Source organism: Lampetra planeri, chromosome 38, assembly GCF_965212315.1.
Source record: "Lampetra planeri chromosome 38, kcLamPlan1.2.h2, whole genome shotgun sequence".
In the NCBI taxonomy this organism is placed as follows: Eukaryota; Metazoa; Chordata; class Hyperoartia; order Petromyzontiformes; family Petromyzontidae; genus Lampetra; species Lampetra planeri.
The window spans coordinates 4,139,914-4,159,331 of NC_136144.1; the positions used below are offsets into that span (position 1 = coordinate 4,139,914).

The 19,418-nt window shown below is 52.0% G+C and overlaps 6 non-coding genes across 6 annotated transcripts; 3 read left to right on the plus strand and 3 right to left on the minus strand.

The window, feature by feature from the left end:
* Positions 1–8: 8 nt before the first annotated feature.
* Positions 9–80, minus strand: TRNAH-GUG (transfer RNA histidin (anticodon GUG)). The gene has a single exon. It is a non-coding gene; the product is annotated as a tRNA-His (tRNA).
* Positions 81–2,440: 2,360 nt separating this feature from the next.
* On the minus strand, positions 2,441–2,512 carry TRNAH-GUG (transfer RNA histidin (anticodon GUG)). The gene has a single exon. It is a non-coding gene; the product is annotated as a tRNA-His (tRNA).
* A 3,237-nt stretch (positions 2,513–5,749) lies between these two features.
* TRNAH-GUG (transfer RNA histidin (anticodon GUG)) lies at positions 5,750–5,821 on the plus strand. The gene has a single exon. It is a non-coding gene; the product is annotated as a tRNA-His (tRNA).
* Positions 5,822–8,557: 2,736 nt separating this feature from the next.
* Positions 8,558–8,629, minus strand: TRNAH-GUG (transfer RNA histidin (anticodon GUG)). The gene has a single exon. It is a non-coding gene; the product is annotated as a tRNA-His (tRNA).
* Positions 8,630–10,307: 1,678 nt separating this feature from the next.
* On the plus strand, positions 10,308–10,379 carry TRNAH-GUG (transfer RNA histidin (anticodon GUG)). Its single transcript has one exon. It is a non-coding gene; the product is annotated as a tRNA-His (tRNA).
* Positions 10,380–13,500: 3,121 nt separating this feature from the next.
* Positions 13,501–13,572, plus strand: TRNAH-GUG (transfer RNA histidin (anticodon GUG)). Its single transcript has one exon. It is a non-coding gene; the product is annotated as a tRNA-His (tRNA).
* Positions 13,573–19,418: the final 5,846 nt, after the last annotated feature.

The following is a 19,418-nucleotide window of genomic DNA, read 5'->3' on the forward strand; positions in this document are numbered from 1 at the left end:
CACCACAATGCCGTGACTCGGATTCGAACCGAGGTTGCTGCGGCCACAACGCAGAGTACTAACCACTATACGATCACGGCGAGCTACGCGGGCTCGCGATCACGGGGGCGCCGGGAGACCCTCTTATAGCCGGGACCCCGCCAGACACGTGGTGCCCGGTGCAGTCACCCAGACCACGTGGAGCCCGTGGGGCGATAGAGGGCGAAGACGGTGGTCGGGTGGTTGGGGAATATTTAGTTAAAATTTATACTGGTAGGATTATTGTGTCCGTCCGTCGTGCATCCAAAAATGGGAGGGGTCGGGCTGGGTGGAGAGGGGCTGGGAAGGGAGGGTGGGGCTGGGTGGAGAGGGGAGGGGCTGGGTGGGGAGGGTGGGGCTGGGTGGAGAGGGGCTGGTAACCCCGTGGTGCCCTTATATGACTCAACGTTTAACCTACTCACGCTGGCTTGTGCCCGCCCTCACAGTCGGGCATATTTGCGGAATACACCACGCCGCCGTTGACCCTGCAGGCCATTGACAGAGCAACCCAACGTTCCTACCAGCTCCCTCCGCAGGAATGTGTTGTTTCACCGAATGGTGAACCTTGTTTCGTACCTTCGCATCGGAAGTCTTCCTTAAAAATATCCTGTATATATGTTTCAGGTAATTTATTTTCCTTCCCTCTACTTTGCCCTCCGATCGTGTTGTGTAATGCTTGTTGTGTGGAACGTTCTGAACCGCCCCGACTGGAGTCCTGTGAAAAGAGCTTTACAGCTCATCGGATTCCTCTCGAGTATAAATACATATTCTGATTATGATACTGGGTTGGCTGATGGCTCACAGACACAGAGCCGGAATATTTTTGGGAGTCTGGGTGAGAATTCGTGTCAATTACTGACAGTCAACCTTCTTTCATCCCTTAAGCATCTTAAATCTTCCTTCAAAAAATATTCCGAAGAGGAAGATCAGTGCCGGACAGATTTGTTCCGTTCAGCGTTCCCCACGCATTGCTAGTTCGATCGTGATGTGCAACTTTATTGAGGCACTGTGCGTGTCGTTGTCTTGGTGTAATCCGAGACGATTCTTGCTGTTGTTTTGCCGCCTTTCCCAAGCTTGACAATTGGTGCACTTATGCAATTTTAACTTATACACTTTAACTTTCTTTTACGTCTGGGGCCGTCCATAAATGACGTCACGCGATTTTGGACGATTTTTGACCCCCCCCCCCCTTCGTCACGACGTCACAAAAAGTCAGACAACCCCCCTCAAATATGACGTCACAAAGCTCTGCCCCCCCCAAAAAATAAAACATGCTTTAAATCGCTTTAAACTATTGTCATTGTAGTGCGTATTTAATGTGCCGCTGCATTCTGATGTTGTCGGAGAAAACATTTATTAAAAAGTCTCTTTAATTAAGAAGAATGTGTTGTCAATATTTATTTAAAGTTGCGCATTTTGATGTGACGTCACATTTTTCAACCCCCCCCCCCCTCATCACACATCGTTACAAATGTCTGACCCCCCCCCAGGTGCGTGACGTCATTTATGGACGGCCCTTCTACATTTTTTGTGATTTGCTTACCTTTCCTATCCTTTACAATCCGATCTTTTTTGGGTCGCTTGTTGTTGTAACACTCTGACCCACCCCGACTGAACATCTATGAAAAAAAGCTTGATAGCTCATCGGATTTCTCCAGGATAAGTAAAGATTCTGATTTTGAACCGGGTCCCCAAGTGCAATTGGTTGATGGTCTCAGTTGATGGTCTGAGTCCGGGCGGCATAAGCTTACAAAGAGACCTATAGACACACAAGAGACCCATAGACACACAGAGAATCATAAACTCACATAAACACCATTATACCCACACGGAGACCCATGGACTCACGTAGAGACGCATGGACTCACATAGACTGAGTTGAGATGAAACAGCGTTCTCAAGTGCGGTGAGTTGGTGGTCTCTACCAAAATATAAATAACTTCGTGAATCTATTTAAGTATCTGTGTGAGTCTGTGGGTCTCTATGTGAGTCTGTGGATCTCTGTGTGCATCACGAGAGGAACTTCACACTACCCTCAAATAGCAAGCATAACAAGTTCTCGACAAACATTTTTTTATTTTACCTAGGTAATGGATTTGTCTGGGATTTAAACCACCAACAAAACAGCCGAGCCCACTGCCGTGTCTTTGTCCCCACAATGCTGTGATTTGGATTCGAAACGAGGTTGCTGCGGCCACAACGCAGAGAACTGATCACGGCGATCTACGCAGGCTCGCCAGTACGGGGAGCCCCTCTTATAGCCGGGACCGCGCTGGGCAGGTGGCACCCAACGCAGTCACCCGGTCCACGTGTCTTCTTCTTATCCAGACCGGCAAACACATTTACAACAAAACGCGTGGATTTGTCTGGGATATAAAAAGGAACAAAAAGCGAGCCCGCTGCCGTGTCTTTGTCACCACAATGCCGTGACTCGGATTCGAACCGAGGTTGCTGCGGCCACAACGCAGAGTACTAACCACTATACGATCACGGCGAGCTACGCGGGCTCGCGATCACGGGGGCGCCGGGAGACCCTCTTATAGCCGGGACCCCGCCAGACACGTGGTGCCCGGTGCAGTCACCCAGACCACGTGGAGCCCGTGGGGCGATAGAGGGCGAAGACGGTGGTCGGGTGGTTGGGGAATATTTAGTTAAAATTTATACTGGTAGGATTATTGTGTCCGTCCGTCGTGCATCCAAAAATGGGAGGGGTCGGGCTGGGTGGAGAGGGGCTGGGAAGGGAGGGTGGGGCTGGGTGGAGAGGGGAGGGGCTGGGTGGGGAGGGTGGGGCTGGGTGGAGAGGGGCTGGTAACCCCGTGGTGCCCTTATATGACTCAACGTTTAACCTACTCACGCTGGCTTGTGCCCGCCCTCACAGTCGGGCATATTTGCGGAATACACCACGCCGCCGTTGACCCTGCAGGCCATTGACAGAGCAACCCAACGTTCCTACCAGCTCCCTCCGCAGGAATGTGTTGTTTCACCGAATGGTGAACCTTGTTTCGTACCTTCGCATCGGAAGTCTTCCTTAAAAATATCCTGTATATATGTTTCAGGTAATTTATTTTCCTTCCCTCTACTTTGCCCTCCGATCGTGTTGTGTAATGCTTGTTGTGTGGAACGTTCTGAACCGCCCCGACTGGAGTCCTGTGAAAAGAGCTTTACAGCTCATCGGATTCCTCTCGAGTATAAATACATATTCTGATTATGATACTGGGTTGGCTGATGGCTCACAGACACAGAGCCGGAATATTTTTGGGAGTCTGGGTGAGAATTCGTGTCAATTACTGACAGTCAACCTTCTTTCATCCCTTAAGCATCTTAAATCTTCCTTCAAAAAATATTCCGAAGAGGAAGATCAGTGCCGGACAGATTTGTTCCGTTCAGCGTTCCCCACGCATTGCTAGTTCGATCGTGATGTGCAACTTTATTGAGGCACTGTGCGTGTCGTTGTCTTGGTGTAATCCGAGACGATTCTTGCTGTTGTTTTGCCGCCTTTCCCAAGCTTGACAATTGGTGCACTTATGCAATTTTAACTTATACACTTTAACTTTCTTTTACGTCTGGGGCCGTCCATAAATGACGTCACGCGATTTTGGACGATTTTTGACCCCCCCCCCCCCTTCGTCACGACGTCACAAAAAGTCAGACAACCCCCCTCAAATATGACGTCACAAAGCTCTGCCCCCCCCCAAAAAATAAAACATGCTTTAAATCGCTTTAAACTATTGTCATTGTAGTGCGTATTTAATGTGCCGCTGCATTCTGATGTTGTCGGAGAAAACATTTATTAAAAAGTCTCTTTAATTAAGAAGAATGTGTTGTCAATATTTATTTAAAGTTGCGCATTTTGATGTGACGTCACATTTTTCAACCCCCCCCCCCCCTCATCACACATCGTTACAAATGTCTGACCCCCCCCCAGGTGCGTGACGTCATTTATGGACGGCCCTTCTACATTTTTTGTGATTTGCTTACCTTTCCTATCCTTTACAATCCGATCTTTTTTGGGTCGCTTGTTGTTGTAACACTCTGACCCACCCCGACTGAACATCTATGAAAAAAAGCTTGATAGCTCATCGGATTTCTCCAGGATAAGTAAAGATTCTGATTTTGAACCGGGTCCCCAAGTGCAATTGGTTGATGGTCTCAGTTGATGGTCTGAGTCCGGGCGGCATAAGCTTACAAAGAGACCTATAGACACACAAGAGACCCATAGACACACAGAGAATCATAAACTCACATAAACACCATTATACCCACACGGAGACCCATGGACTCACGTAGAGACGCATGGACTCACATAGACTGAGTTGAGATGAAACAGCGTTCTCAAGTGCGGTGAGTTGGTGGTCTCTACCAAAATATAAATAACTTCGTGAATCTATTTAAGTATCTGTGTGAGTCTGTGGGTCTCTATGTGAGTCTGTGGATCTCTGTGTGCATCACGAGAGGAACTTCACACTACCCTCAAATAGCAAGCATAACAAGTTCTCGACAAACATTTTTTTATTTTACCTAGGTAATGGATTTGTCTGGGATTTAAACCACCAACAAAACAGCCGAGCCCACTGCCGTGTCTTTGTCCCCACAATGCTGTGATTTGGATTCGAAACGAGGTTGCTGCGGCCACAACGCAGAGAACTGATCACGGCGATCTACGCAGGCTCGCCAGTACGGGGAGCCCCTCTTATAGCCGGGACCGCGCTGGGCAGGTGGCACCCAACGCAGTCACCCGGTCCACGTGTCTTCTTCTTATCCAGACCGGCAAACACATTTACAACAAAACGCGTGGATTTGTCTGGGATATAAAAAGGAACAAAAAGCGAGCCCGCTGCCGTGTCTTTGTCACCACAATGCCGTGACTCGGATTCAAACCGAGGTTGCTGCGGCCACAACGCAGAGTACTAACCACTATACGATCACGGCGAGCTACGCGGGCTCGCGATCACGGGGGTGCCGGGAGCCCCTCTTATAGCCGGGACCCCGCTGGGCAGGTAGCCTCACCCATCTATGGGTCTCTGCGTGGCTCGTTGAGAGTCTATGGGTCTCGTTTGTGGATCTGTGGATCTCTGTGTGAGTCTGTGGTTCTTTTTGTTGGTCTCTGGATCTTTGTGTGAGTCTATGGGTCCATGTGTGACTCTGTACGTCGATGGGTGTCTACGTGACGCTGTTGGATTTTTTTGTGGTCTCCAAATTCTTGGTTCTTTCGGTAAAGTCACGTAGAAGGGAAACAATAAAATAATAAAAAATATAAAACAATACAATTCTCACGATGTTTCGATTGTAACACAAGCAATCATCATCAGGTGTGAAAACCACAGCAAGAAAAGTTGACAAAAGTGATCTACATTCAAGTCTGTGGATCTCTATGTCAGTCTGTCGGTCTCTGTGTGAGTCTGTGGGTCTCTGTGAGTCTGCGTGTGTTTTTGTAAGTCGATGTGCATTACTGCCGAAAGGAGTAGGACCATCAACTCGCTGCGCTTGTGAAACCGGTTCACTCACGGTCACCCGTCTGTTCAAACACAAATGCGAACCCATGCAAATCCCCACAAATCTGCCGGCTCTGTGTCTGCGAGCCCTCAGCCACCCGACCACCGTCTTCGCCCTCCTCCACAGCCCCACGGGCTCCACGTGACCTGGGTGACTGCACTGGACACCACGTGCCCAGCGGGGTCCCGGCTATAAGAGGGGCTCCCGGCGCCCCCGTGACCACGAGCCCGCGTAGCTCGCCGTGATCGTATAGTGGTTAGTACTCTGCGTTGTGGCCGCAGCAACCTCGGTTCGAATCCGAGTCACGGCATTGTGGTGGCGAAGACACGGCAGCAGGCTCGATTTCTTAGTCGTTGTTTAAAACCCAGACAAATCCATTACATCGCTTGAATAAAAATTCTAGGATTTGTTATGCTTCATACTCTTAGTTCTTTCGGTAAAGTCACGTAGGTAAAAAATGAAATTAAAATTAATGCAAATAAAACAATAAAATCACGACGTTTCGGAGGCAGCACAAGTCTCCGTCATCAGGTGGGACCGTCACAGCCAGATTTGCTGTATCAAATGATGACGGAGACTTGTGTTGCCTCCGAAACGTCGTGATTTTATTGTTTTATTTTAATTAATTTTTATTTCATTTTTTACCTACGTGACTTTACCGAAAGAACTAAGAGTATGAATCCTTGCAGTCACGAAAGCTTCAAATCTAGGATTCGTTGTGCTTGTTATTTAAGGGTTGTGTGGAGTTCCTCTCGGACGCGTTCCATGCCGTGGCTGCCACTCCGCTCTCATTGCTACCACCGCCATCGCCCCTTCTGTCCGTGACGCGTCCTGTCCAAGCTACGCTCACCTCTCTCACCAGGTGTCATTACCTCATTCACCTGCGCGTGTCGTCTCATCGTCTTCCTATCTCAGTGTCATCATTATCATCGTGGTCCATCCGCAGCAACATGGAGATGAACGCGATGATGTCACTAAGCTGCCCGTGTTCTCCACTCCGCGCGTTCCTCTCCGTCTTTCGGTGTCATTGTGGTCACGGGATAATTTGGTGTAATTTCAGGCATTCATAATGTATATGCGTGATTCATAGTAATTGTTGTGATCTAACATTGCTGGATGAATATAAACAATTTATGAAATATGACAGGGAATGGGTATCTATGGAATGTCTTGGTGGCGACAACATTTGCAAGTCAAACTATATTAATCTTCTTGGTTCTTTCGGTAAAGTCACGTAGAAGGGAAATAATAAAATAATAAAAATAAAACATAATAAAATATAATTCTCACGACGTTTCGGCCACAACGCAAGCAGCCGTCCTCAGGTGAAGAACAGGTCTGTCGGAAAGACAGCGTCTGAAACGTCGTGAGAATTGTATTTTATTTTGTTTAATTTGTATTATTTTATTATTTCCCTTCTACGTGATTTTACCGAAAGAATCAGGAAGATGAATCCCTGCAGTCACGAAAGCTTTAAATCGAAATCAAACTATATTGTTGACGAATAACTAAGAAGGGAAAATAGCTGAATAGACGCAGTTTATTGCATCACGGATCTTGTCGATTGAAGTCAGTCCGTGGTTGTCACCTGCTGTATACCTGCTGCTGCTGCGTCTGTGTACAGGTGGCTCTGGTTGTCATCTGCTGTATAACTGCTGCTGCTGTATAACTGCTGCTGCTGCTGTATACCTGCTGCTGCTGTATAACTGCTGCTGCTGTGTCTGTGTACAGGTGGCTCTGCGTGTAATGCGGCTTTCCTTCTGCTTGGAAAAGTTGCCGACCACTGTTCTACATTAAACAAGGTTATTGATTTATTTGTGCTCTACGGCATTAGATTCATCTGGGATTTTAAACAATGAAAAAGTCGATCCCGCTGCCGGGTCTTTATCACATTACCATGATTCAGATTCAAACTGAGGTTGCTGCGGCCACAACGCAGAGTACTAACCACTATACGATCACGGCGAGCTACGCGGGCTCGCAATTACGGGGGTTCCGGGAGCCCCTCTTATAGCCACTCACTCACCTACTCACTCACCCACCCACTCACTCTCCCACTCACTCACTCACTGACCCACTCACTCACTCACCCATCTACTCACCTACTCACTCACCCACCCACTCGGGAACTCACACATCCTCACTCAATCATTCACCCACTCACCCACTCAGCCATTCACTCACCTACTCACTCGGACACTCACATGCTCACTCACTCATTCACTCACCCACCCATGTACCTACTGACGCACCCACCCACTGACCCACTCACCTACTCACTCATTCACTCACTCACTCATTCACTCACCCACTCACTCACCCACCTACTCACCCACTCACTCATCCACATACTCAATTACTCACCCACCCACACACTCGGGAACTCACACATGCCCACTCACCCAGTCACTCACTCACCCACTCACTCACCCACTCGCTCTCTCTCTCCCACTGACCCACTCATTCACCCACTCACCCACTCACTCACTCACCACTCACTCACTCTCTCACTGACCCACCCACCCACCCACTCACTCACCCACCTCCACACCCACTCACTCACCCACGCACTCGGAAAAACACACAAGCTCAATCACCTGGGAACTCAAACATCCTCACTCAATCATTCACTCACTCACCCACACACCTATTAATTCACCTACTCACTCGGACACTCACATTATCACTCAATCATTCACTCATTCACTCAACCGCCCACTGACTCACCGACGCAATTGGAACTCATGCACTCGCTCACCCACTCACCAACTCACGTAAGACATCACATTGACTCTCATGAAAAGTAGGCACACGTACGGATGTAACAGCTGCACGGACACGCTGCTTCTGTACAACGCTCCTGGGCCAATCATCGCCGGTCTTCTATAGAGACTTGCGAACACATTTACAACAAAGCGGCCATTTCTAAAACACTAAACTATGTCAAATATTTTGTTTCTGCTCATTCACCACGGAGATGGATTTGTCTGGGATATAAAAAGAAGGAATAAAAATCGAGCCCGCTGCCGTGTCTTTGTCACCACAATGCCGTGACTCGGATTCGAACCGAGGTTGCTGCGGCCACAACGCAGAGTACTAACCACTATACGATCACGGCGAGCTACGCGGGCTCGCAATTACAGATGCGCCGGGAGCCCCTCTTATAGCCACTTACTCACTGACCTGACCCACTCACTCCCCCACCCACCCATCCACTCACCCACCCAGTCACCCACCCACGCACTCACTCACTCTCCCACTGACCCACTCACTCACCCACTCACTCTCCTACTCACCCACTCACTCACCCACTGACCTGACCCACTCACTCACCCACACACTCACCCACCTACTCACCCACTCACTCACCCACCCACTCGGGAACTCACATATGCTCACTAACCCACTCACTCACTCACTCACCCACCCATCCACTCACCCACTCACTCACTCTCCCACCCACTCACTCACTCACCCACCCACCCATTCACTCACTCACTCACTCACCCACCCACCCACTCACCCACCAACTCTCCCACTGACCCACTAACTCTCCCACCCACCCACTCACCCACCCACTCACCCACCCACTCAACCACTCACCCACTAACTCTCCCACTGAACCACTCACTCTCCCACTGACCCACTCACCCACCCACTCACTCACCCACTCACCCACTCGGGAACTCATACATGCCCACTCGCCTAATCACTCATGCAACCACTCACCCACCCACCTACTCACTCACCCACCCACCCACTCACTCACCCACCAACTCACCCACCCACTCACTCACTCACCAACCCACCCACCCACTCACCCACTCACCCACCCACTCACCCACTCACCCACCCACTCACCCACTCACCCACTCACCCACCCACCCACCCACTCACCCACTCACCCACCCACTCACCCTCTCTCCCCACTGACCCACTCACTCACTCACCCACTCGGGAACTGACATATGCTCACTCACCCACTCACTCACCCACTGACCCACTCATTCACCTATTCGGGAACTCACATAGGACATCAAATTGACTCTGACGAAAAGTAGGCACACGTACGGATGTAACAGCTGCACGTACACGCTGCATCTGTACAACGCTGCGGGGCCAATCATCGCCGGTCTTCTATAGAGATATAGAGATTTGCGAACACATTTACAACAAAGCGGTCATTTCTAAAACACTAAACGAGGCCGAATATTTTTTTATGCTCATTCACCACGGAGATGGATTTGTCTGTGATATGAAAGCACGAATTAGCGAGCCCGCAGCCGTGTCTTTGTCACCACGATGCCGGGACTCGGATTCGAACCGAGGACCCCGCTGGGCAGGTAGCCCCACCCCCTTGCGGCAGGTAGCCCCGCCCACTACGCAAGTAGCCCCGCCTACTGCTCAAGTTTCCTCCGCCTGGGTCCCTATGTGAGTCTATGGGTCTCCATGTAAGTCTATGGGTCTCTAAGTGAGTCTATGGGTCTCCATGTAAGTCTATGGGTCTCTATGTGTATCACTGTCAACCGAGACCATGAACTCACTGCAATCGGGAACCCGGTTCTATCACGGCTGGCCATCTGTTTAAAGATAAATGCGAACCCATGCAACTTCCCACAAATCTGCCGGCTCTGTGTCTGCGAGCCCTCAACCACCCGACCGCCGTCTTTGCCCTCCTCCATAGCCCCACGGGCTCCACGTGGCCTGGGTGACTGCACTGGGCACCACGTGCCCAGCGGGGTCCCGGCTATAAGAGGGGCTCCCGGCGCCCCCGTGTTCACGAGCCCGCGTAGCTCGCCGTGATCGTATAGTGGTTAGTACTCTGCGTTGTGGCCGCAGCAACCTCGGTTCGAATCCGAGTCACGGCATTGTGGTGACAAAGACACGGCAGCGGGCTCGCGTTTTATTAATTTGAAGGTCATAAAAATCCATTGCCGACGTGCATTTAGAAAATAAACTTGTTTAACGTAGAACAGGGGTGGGTAACGTTTCAAAGAAGAAGATGAAGCCATTGTTTAGTCTTCGACCGAAACAGTTGGAGAGCCGCACCACACGCAGAGCCACTTGTACACAGACACAGCAGCATTTACAGTGAGTGAAAAAAGTATTTGATACCCTGCTGATTGTGTACGTTTGCCCACTGACAAAGAAATGATCATTCTATCATTTTAATGGTAGGTTTATTTGAACAGTGAGAGACAGAATAACAACAGCAAAATCCAGAAAAACGCATGTCAAAAATGTTATAAATGATTTGCATTTTAATTAGGGAAATAAGTATTTGACCCCTCTGCAAAACATGACTTAGTACTTGGTGGCAAAACCCTTGCTGCCAATCACAGAGGTCAGACGTTTCTTGTAGTTGGCCACCAGGTTTGCACACATCTCAGGAGGGATTTTGTCCCACTCCTCTTTGCAGATATTCTCCAAGTCATTAAGGTTTCGAGGCTGACGTTTGGCAACTCGAACCTTCAGCTCCCTCCACAGATTTTTTTATGGGACTAAGGTCTGGAGACTGGCTAGGCCACTCCAGGACCTTAATGTGCTTCTTCTTGAGCCACTTCTTTGTTGCCTTTGCCGTGTGTTTTGGGTCATTGTCATGCTGGAATACCCATCCACGACCAATTTTCAATGCCCTGGCTGAGGGAAGGAGGTTCTCACCCAAGATTTGATGGTACATGGCCCCGTCCATAGTCCCTTTGATGCGGTGAAGTTGTCCTGTCCCCTTAGCAGAAAAACACCCCCAAAGCATAATGTTTCCACCTCCATGTTTGAAGGTGGGGATGGTGTTCTTGGGGTCATAGGCAGCATTCCTCCTCCAAACACGGCGAGTTGAGTTGATGCCAAAGAGCTCCATTTTGGTCTCATCTGACCACAACACTTTCACCCAGTTGTCCTCTGAATCATTCAGATGTTCATTGGCAAACTTCAGACGGGCATGTATATGTGCTTTCTTGAGCAGGGGGACCTTGCGGGCGCTGCATGATTTCAGTCCTTCACGGCGTAGTGTGTTACCAACTGTTTGCTTGGTGACTATGGTCCCAGCTGCCTTGAGATCATTGACAAGATCCTCCTGTGTAGTTCTGGGCTGATTCCTCACCGTTCTCATGATCATTGCAACTCCACGAGGTGAGATCTTGCATGAAGCCCCAGGCCGAGGGAGATTGACAGTTCTTTTGCGCTTCTTCCATTTTCGAATAATCGCACCAACTGTTGTCACCTTCTTCTTGGTTTTTTCGGTAAAGTCACGTAGAAGGGAAATAATAAAATAATAAAACGTATGAAACAATAAATGGGTCTCTGCGTTGTTCTCTTGAGAGGCTATGGGTCTCGTTTGTATATCTGTGGATCTTTGTGTGAGTCTACGGGTCCATGTGTGACTCTCTGTAAGTCGATGGCTGTCTACGTGAAGCTGTGGGTATTGTTTTAATCTGTGGTCTACATATTCTTGGTTCTTTCGGTAAAGTCACGTAGAAGAGAATCACTAAAATAATAAAATAATAAAACAATAAAATTCTCACGACGTTCCGATTGTAACACAAGCAATCATCATCAGGTGTGAAAACCACAGCAAGAAAATTTGACAAAAGTGATCTACATTCAAGTCTGTGGATCTCTATGTCAGTCTGTCGGTTTCTGTGTGAGTCTGTGGGTCTCTGTGTGTCTGTGTGTGTCTTTGTAAGTCGATGTGCATTGCTGCCGAACGGAGTAGGACCATCAACTCGCTGCACTTGTGAAACCGGTTCACTCACGGTCACCCGTCTGTTCAAACACAAATGCGAACCCATGCAAATCCCCACAAATCTGCCGGCTCTGTGTCTGCGAGCCCTCAGCCACCCGACCACCGCCTTCGCCCTCCTCCACAGCCCCACGGGCTCCACGTGACCTGGGTGACTGCACTGGACACCACGTGCCCAGCGGGGTCCCGGCTATAAGAGGGGCTCCCGGCGCGTCTGTAATTACGAGCCCGCGTAGCTCGCCGTGATCGTATAGTGGTTAGTACTCTGCGTTGTGGCCGCAGCAAACTCGGTTCGAATCCGAGTCACGGCATTGTGGTGTCAGAGTCACGGCATTGTGGTGTCAAAGAGGCGGCAGCGGGCTCGATTTTTATTCCTTCTTTTTATATCCCAGACAAATCCAGCGTTTTGTTGAAAATGTGTTTGCAGGTCACACAGACACAGATCCACTCCAGAGACTCACAAGCAGAGACCCACATACTCGCACAAACCCATCGACTCTCAGAGACCCACTTCAGTGATCCATTGGCTCGCACAAAGACCCACGTACAGAGCACCATAGATGTGCCCTCTCAGCCTCCCACCATCTGTTGTTCGGTCGTCTCTTCCCCTTGGCGGCGGACTCGTGGAGAACACTCGAATGCCTCTGCAATCCCCCCCACCCCCCATTCTGCCTGATCTCATCTGCAGCATTCAGCTCGTGCAGTGATCTCTTCCAGCCTTGAGCGTCGTTTTCCTGCGGCATTTGGTGGCTCAGATCGAATGCCAGACAACCAAAGTGACTCATCTGGGAATTGGCAGCCAGCACGCGTGACCTCTGGATGTTTTTGTGTGTCCGGTTTGAACCCAGCCTCTGCCTTGTCGTTAAAATAACAGCGGCAATGCTGAAGCTACCAGCTATCCTGGTTTGTTTGGCACGGTCCTGGCTTCACAAGCACTGTGCCCGTGTCCCGGTCAAGGAGGCAGTGACGACTTGAGCAGTAAGACGGGGTCACCTGGGCGGTGGGCGGGGTCACCTGGGCGGTGGGCGGGGCTACCTGGGCGGTGGGCGGGGCTACCTGCGTAGTGGGCGGGGCTACCTGAGTAGGGGGCGTGGTCACCTGAGTAAGGCGCGTGGCTAGCAGAGCCGTGGGCGGGGCTACCTGAGTAGGGGGCGTGGCTAACAGAGCTGTGGACGGGGCTCCCTGCCCAGCGGGGTCCCGGCTATAAGAGGGGCTCCCGGCACCCCCGTGATCGCGAGCCCGCGTAGCTCGCCGTGATCGTATAGTGGTTAGTACTCTGCGTTGTGGCCGCAGCAACCTCGGTTCGAATCCGAGTCACGGCATTGTGGTGACAAAGACACGGCAGCGGGCTCGTTTTTTATTCCTTTTTATATCCCAGACAAATCCATGACCTCGCTTAAATAAAAATTCTAGGATTCGTTGTCCTTGCTATTTGAGGGTAGTGTGGAGTTCCTCTCGGACGCGTTCCATTCCGTGGCTGCCACTCTGCTCTCATTGCTACCACCGCCATCGCCCCTTCTGTCCGTGACGCGTCCTGCCCAAGCCTCGCTCACCTCTCTCACCAGGTGTCATTAGCTCATTCACCTACACGTGTCGTCTCATCCGCATCGTCTTCCTATCTCAGTGTCATCATTATCATCGTGGTCCATCCGCAGCAGCATGGAGGTCACCGTGATGATGTCACTAAGCTGCCCGTGTTCTCCATGCGGCGCGTTCCTCTGCGTCTCTCGGTGTCATTGTGGTCACGGTCTAATTTGGTGTAATTTCAGGCATTCATGCTGTATATGCGTGCTTCATAATAATCGTCGTGATCTAACCATTGCTGGATGAAGATTAACAATTTATTAAATATGACAGGGAATGGGTATCTATGGAATGTCTTGGTGGCGACAACATTTGCAAGTCAAACTACATTAATCTTCTTGGTTCTTTCGGTAAAGTCACGTAGAAGGGAAATAATAAAATAATAAAAATAAAACATAATAAAATACAATTCTCACGACGTTTCGGCCACAACGCAAGCAGCCGTCCTCAGGTGAAGAACAGGTCTTTCGGAAAGACAGCGTCTGAAACGTCGTGAGAATTGTATTTTATTATGTTTTATTTTTTTATTTTATTATTTCCCTTCTATGTGACTTTACCGAAAGAACCAGGAAGATGAATCCCAGCAGTCACGAAAGCTTTAAATCGAAATCAAACTATATTGTTGACGAATAACTAAGAGGGGAAAATAGCTGAATAGACGCAGTTTATTGCATCACGGATCTTGTCGATTGAAGTCAGTACGTGGTTGTCACCTGCTGTATAACTGCTGCTGCTGTTTAACTGCTGCTGCTGCTGTATAACTGCTGCTGCTGTATAGCTGCTGCTGCTGCTGTATAACTGCTGCTGCTGTATAACTGCTGCTGCTGTATAACTGCTGCTGCTGCTGTATAACTGCTGCTGCTGCTGCTGCTGTATAACTGCTGCTGCTGTATAACTGCTGCTGCTGTATAGCTGCTGCTGTATAACTGCTGCTGCTGCTGTATAACTGCTGCTGCTGTATAACTGCTGCTGTATAACTGCTGCTGCTGCTGTATAACTGCTGCTGCTGTTGCTACTGTATAACTGCTGCTGCTGTATACCTGCTGCTGCTGCTGTATAACTGCTGCTGCTGCTGTGTCTGTGTACAGGTGGCTCTGCGTGTGGTGTGGCTCTCCAACTGTTCTGGTCAAAGACAACAAAATTCTTTCATTCTGCTTGGAAAAGTTGCCGACCCCTGTTCTACATTAAACAATGTTATCTATTTGTTTGTGCAATACGGCATTGGATTCATATGGGATTTTAAACAATGAAAAAGTCGAGCCCGCTGCCGGCCATTACCATGATTCAGATTCGAACCGAGGTTACTGCGGCCACAACGCAGAGTACTAACCACTATACGATATCAGCGAACTACGCGGGCTGACAGTCTCTTGGGCACCGGGAGCCTGTGGTGCCACAGCGACGGGGCCGCTCGGCCGAGCCAGGGAGCCGCCCGGCTTCCACCGCCGCACTGCCCCCCATCACCCCCCCCATATAAACACGCACCCGCACCCACGTAGGGCCTCGTGGTCGGGTCACCTACCCTGAGTTTTCACCCGAGGGCCCCCTAGGGGGGTTACCCCACGGTTTCTCAGGGCCAGGGAATTGGACAGGACCCTTCCCAGGCCAAGTAACACTGCGGCGCCGTGGGCGGATTTGAGATCGCACGACCACGGCGAGCTCAGAGAGCCCCGCAGTTAGAAACGCATACCAACACAAACACGGGTCAGCAAGGCAGATAGCTGGGATCAGGACCCGGGACGACTGATTGGTCGAAAGTTCAAAGGCCGGCGGGATCGCAAAAGAGCGGGAAATCCTAGGCTCAGGATTGGTCGAGAGACCAAGGCGGTCGGGACGGGGGCGCCTAGCCTTTGATGTGAATAGTCTAAAAGAAAACGCAGGGGCAGTAGGGAGGGCTCTTCTTCTGGAGTTTGGACACGGGGTCAGCGACGAAGGAGTCATCGGGCGAGCCGCTAGATTGTCTGCAGGACGATCTGAGCGCCGCAAGGTCACCAAGGACTACAGACGGTATCGTGTTGCGCGCCTTACAACACCTCAGAGCGGAGAGTAGGATCCGTAGGAGAGGGTTAGTTCGGGGTAAGGACGAGTAGGAAAGCGGTTTAGCAGAGAGCGCAGCATAGAATAGGGCTACACGGCACCAGAGTGTGGGTTAGAAGCGCCTTGCTGGCCCGCACACACACACGGGTGGCTCGGTTGGTTAGCAAGGGCTAATAAAATCTCGAGCGTAGTAACAAAACCGTGTTGTTGGGTGTTTTTGGAACGTGGTATTAGCGTGCACTGCATTCGCGAGTGTGTGGTCGTTGTATGCATAAAGGCCGTGGTCTCTGTACGATTGTGCGGGTACGGAGGTGTGTGCGTTAACGCCCGGGGAGAGCACTTTTGTGTGTCGGCGTGTGCCCCGCTTGCGTGTGCTCGTTACTTGCGTAAAGTGCGGCGCGGTGGTGGACCCCTGACCCCCGACCCCACGGCTCGAGCGCGTAATCGGCTGCGCATTGTTGTACGGTTTGTCTCGCGCGCACGGCGGCGGCGGCTTGAGTCGTTGTGTCGGCGTGTGCCCCGCTTGCGTGTGCTCATTACTTGCGTAAGCTCTCGGCGTGCGTAATCGGCGTACCCCAGGTGCGCGATCGTAACGTGAGCGGCCAGCGCGGCGCAGAGCGGCGCAAGAGTGGGTATCGCGTGTGGAGCTGTATGTGTGTGCGCGCACGTTCACGACGTGTGTAACACAGGTGCGCGATCCTAACGTGAGTGGTCAGTGTTGGGCGAGTGCCGTGCAGAGCTGTGTGTGGGTGTGCGCGTACGTGGTTAACCATGCCTGCTACGCGGACCCGCGGTGGAGGGGAATCCTCGGGTGACGGCTCCCACACCCTGGGTGAGGAGCCTAGCGGCGGTTCGCTTAGCAGCGGGGGGGCGATTGATGATGTTAGTCCGGCCGTTAGTATTATCGAGGGAGGGATCTCGGGGGCTAGCGACCCCCATATATTGGTGTCAGAAGCGGTACGGACCCCCGCGTTACCTCACGCTAAAATAAGACTAATATTTACCGGCAGGGGGGCCCCTTCGTGGAAGGCATTCGCCCGCAATCTCTTAGGGGCTAAGGAAATTAATGGATGGACGGACGTGCAGGCAGTACGTCAACTTAATATGAATCTTGATGGGCGGGCAGCCGATTTTGTAGAAGCGTTACCCGCGAGCGCACAGACACAGCTAGAGGAGCTGATGCGCCGACTCGATCAGCGTTTTGGCACGCGTGACGAGGAGGAAGCAAAATCGGCCTTAGAGGCGCGCCGTCGCCAACCTGGCGAAGATCTCCGTGATTACGCCGAGGATGTGCGCGAGTTAACAAAGATCGCACGCCCGGGGTACGCAACTGAGGTTATTGAGGAACTGGCTGCCGAGAAAATCCAGCGGTACCTGTCTCGCACGGCGTGGTGGCAGCCAGACATGAGCTGCCCACGTCTTCCCTTTAACACCCTTGTCGAGCGCGCACGTAAGTGTGAAAGAATTCACAGCGAACGCGCGCAGCTCCGGGGGCTGGGACGAGAGCGCGCCATTGCGAGCCTGCTCTCGGAAGACGAGGAGGAGGAACAGGAGCTCGCGAGGACGGTAAGGGGCCGGGAAAGAGAGCCTCCAGTGTCCCGCGAGACAACCCCGGGATGGGTTGCCGGTATACAAACGGGTATAAAGGATGTCTCCGGCCAGGTAACCCAGATAGACAACAAGGTAAACCAAGTAGGTGAGGAAACGAATAAAAATATGGCCAAACTGCAATCCTCCGTTGAGACCATCCGATCCGAAATGGGGGACCTAGACTCCACGGTAGGAGGGCTAACTGGAAGGATAGCCCGACTAGAAGCAGAGTACGAGCAACAGCGCACGGGGGGAGGAGGGAGTGGGCAGAAAGTTCGCCACAGAGCCGCCACTCCTCCCAGGACGTGTTATGTGTGCGACCGTCGAGGGCATCTCATGAGGGACTGCCCTCAGCTCGCCCGTGCGAGGCCGATGTATAGGTCAAACACTAAGCCCCCCCTAGAGAGGGGACCACCGGGGGATGAAATCGACGTAGACCCGACCCAAACCAGCTGTAATAATAATGGCGAGCGAGTGATCCATAAACAGGTTACAACGACAACACCCAAGGGCGCAGGGACCTCGGGCGATTGGCTGCGGGAGCTGGTGGCAGGGATAACGGGAGCCACGTCGCTGGTGGAAGGCCAGGTGAACGGGCAGCGCACCCGGATCCTGTTGGACACGGGCGCCGTGGCCTCTCTCATGAGCGCCGCGCACTGCAGCACGCTCGGGGTGGACGTGGGCTGCCTGCAGGCCCCGGATCGCGCGCTGCACACGGCAAGCGGAGCCGGGATGGGGTTGCTGGGGAAGGTCTCCCTCGAGGTCCGTCTAGGAAACCAGGTGTGCACACAGGAATTCTACGTTTCGAGTGTGTTGTGCCACGAGTGCATTGCAGGAACGGACCTCCTGGAAAAGTTGGGACTTAACGTACAGCCCCGGCAACGAGGCGCTACGGTGGAGGGCAGCGGGGAGCGGATTCCGTTCCTAGGACAGGAGCCGAATCGCCCACGCTTCACACCCGTGGCCGCTACGCTGGTGTCGGCCGTCACCATCGGGCCTCTCGCCGAGATGCTGGTGCCAGTGGCAACCCTCTCCACCGACCCAACCCACCGACCATCGGGCGAGGTAATGCTGACTCCTCACCCGGAGTTGGCATCGCGATACGGGGTGGTAGGGTCAGCCACACTGGTAAACGCAGATGCGGGCCGGCTGTTTATACGTGTGTTTAACCCACACAGTACCCCGGCAATGATACGACGACGCACCCCGGTAGCCACCGTACACCCCCTGCACGCTCGCCACTCGAACGACTCGGTGTTCGCACTCTGGGCGGAGGACCCTGGCCGCCCCGAGGACAGCCAGGATCTGGCCTGGCGGGTCGGCCCGACCCCCCGAGCCGAGATTGTTCCCCTGCAGGATGCGTTACATGTGCCTTGGGCAGCCTTACCTAAGGGGGAGGCCGATCAGCTGCGCGGGTTATTGCGGGAGTATCCCGACGTGTTCAGTGAGCACGATTCGGACGTGGGCCGGACCGACCTGGTCAAGCACCAAATTGACACAGGTGCAGCCCGACCCATCAAACTCCCCGCATACCGAGTGGGCGCGCCTGAACGGACCCAGATCAAAGAGGCAGTCACGGATATGCTACGCGATAACATAATCCAGCCCGCCGCGAGCCCTTGGTCTGCCCCGGTGGTACTGGTAACGAAAAAGGACGGATCGACTCGGTTCTGCGTTGATTACCGAAAATTGAACGCAGTCACCCTCGGCGACGTTTTTCCCATCCCACGCATCGACGACACCTTCGACAGTCTCGCAGGAGCGCGGTATTTTTCCACCCTCGATCTGGCGTCCGGTTACTGGCAGGTGGAGATGACGGAGGAAGATCGACCGAAAACCGCATTCACCACCCCGATGGGACTATTCGAGTTTCGAGTACTCCCGTTCGGACTCACCAATGCGCCTGCGACGTTCCAGCGGCTGATGGAGTTGGTGATGCGGGGCTTGCAATGGGAAC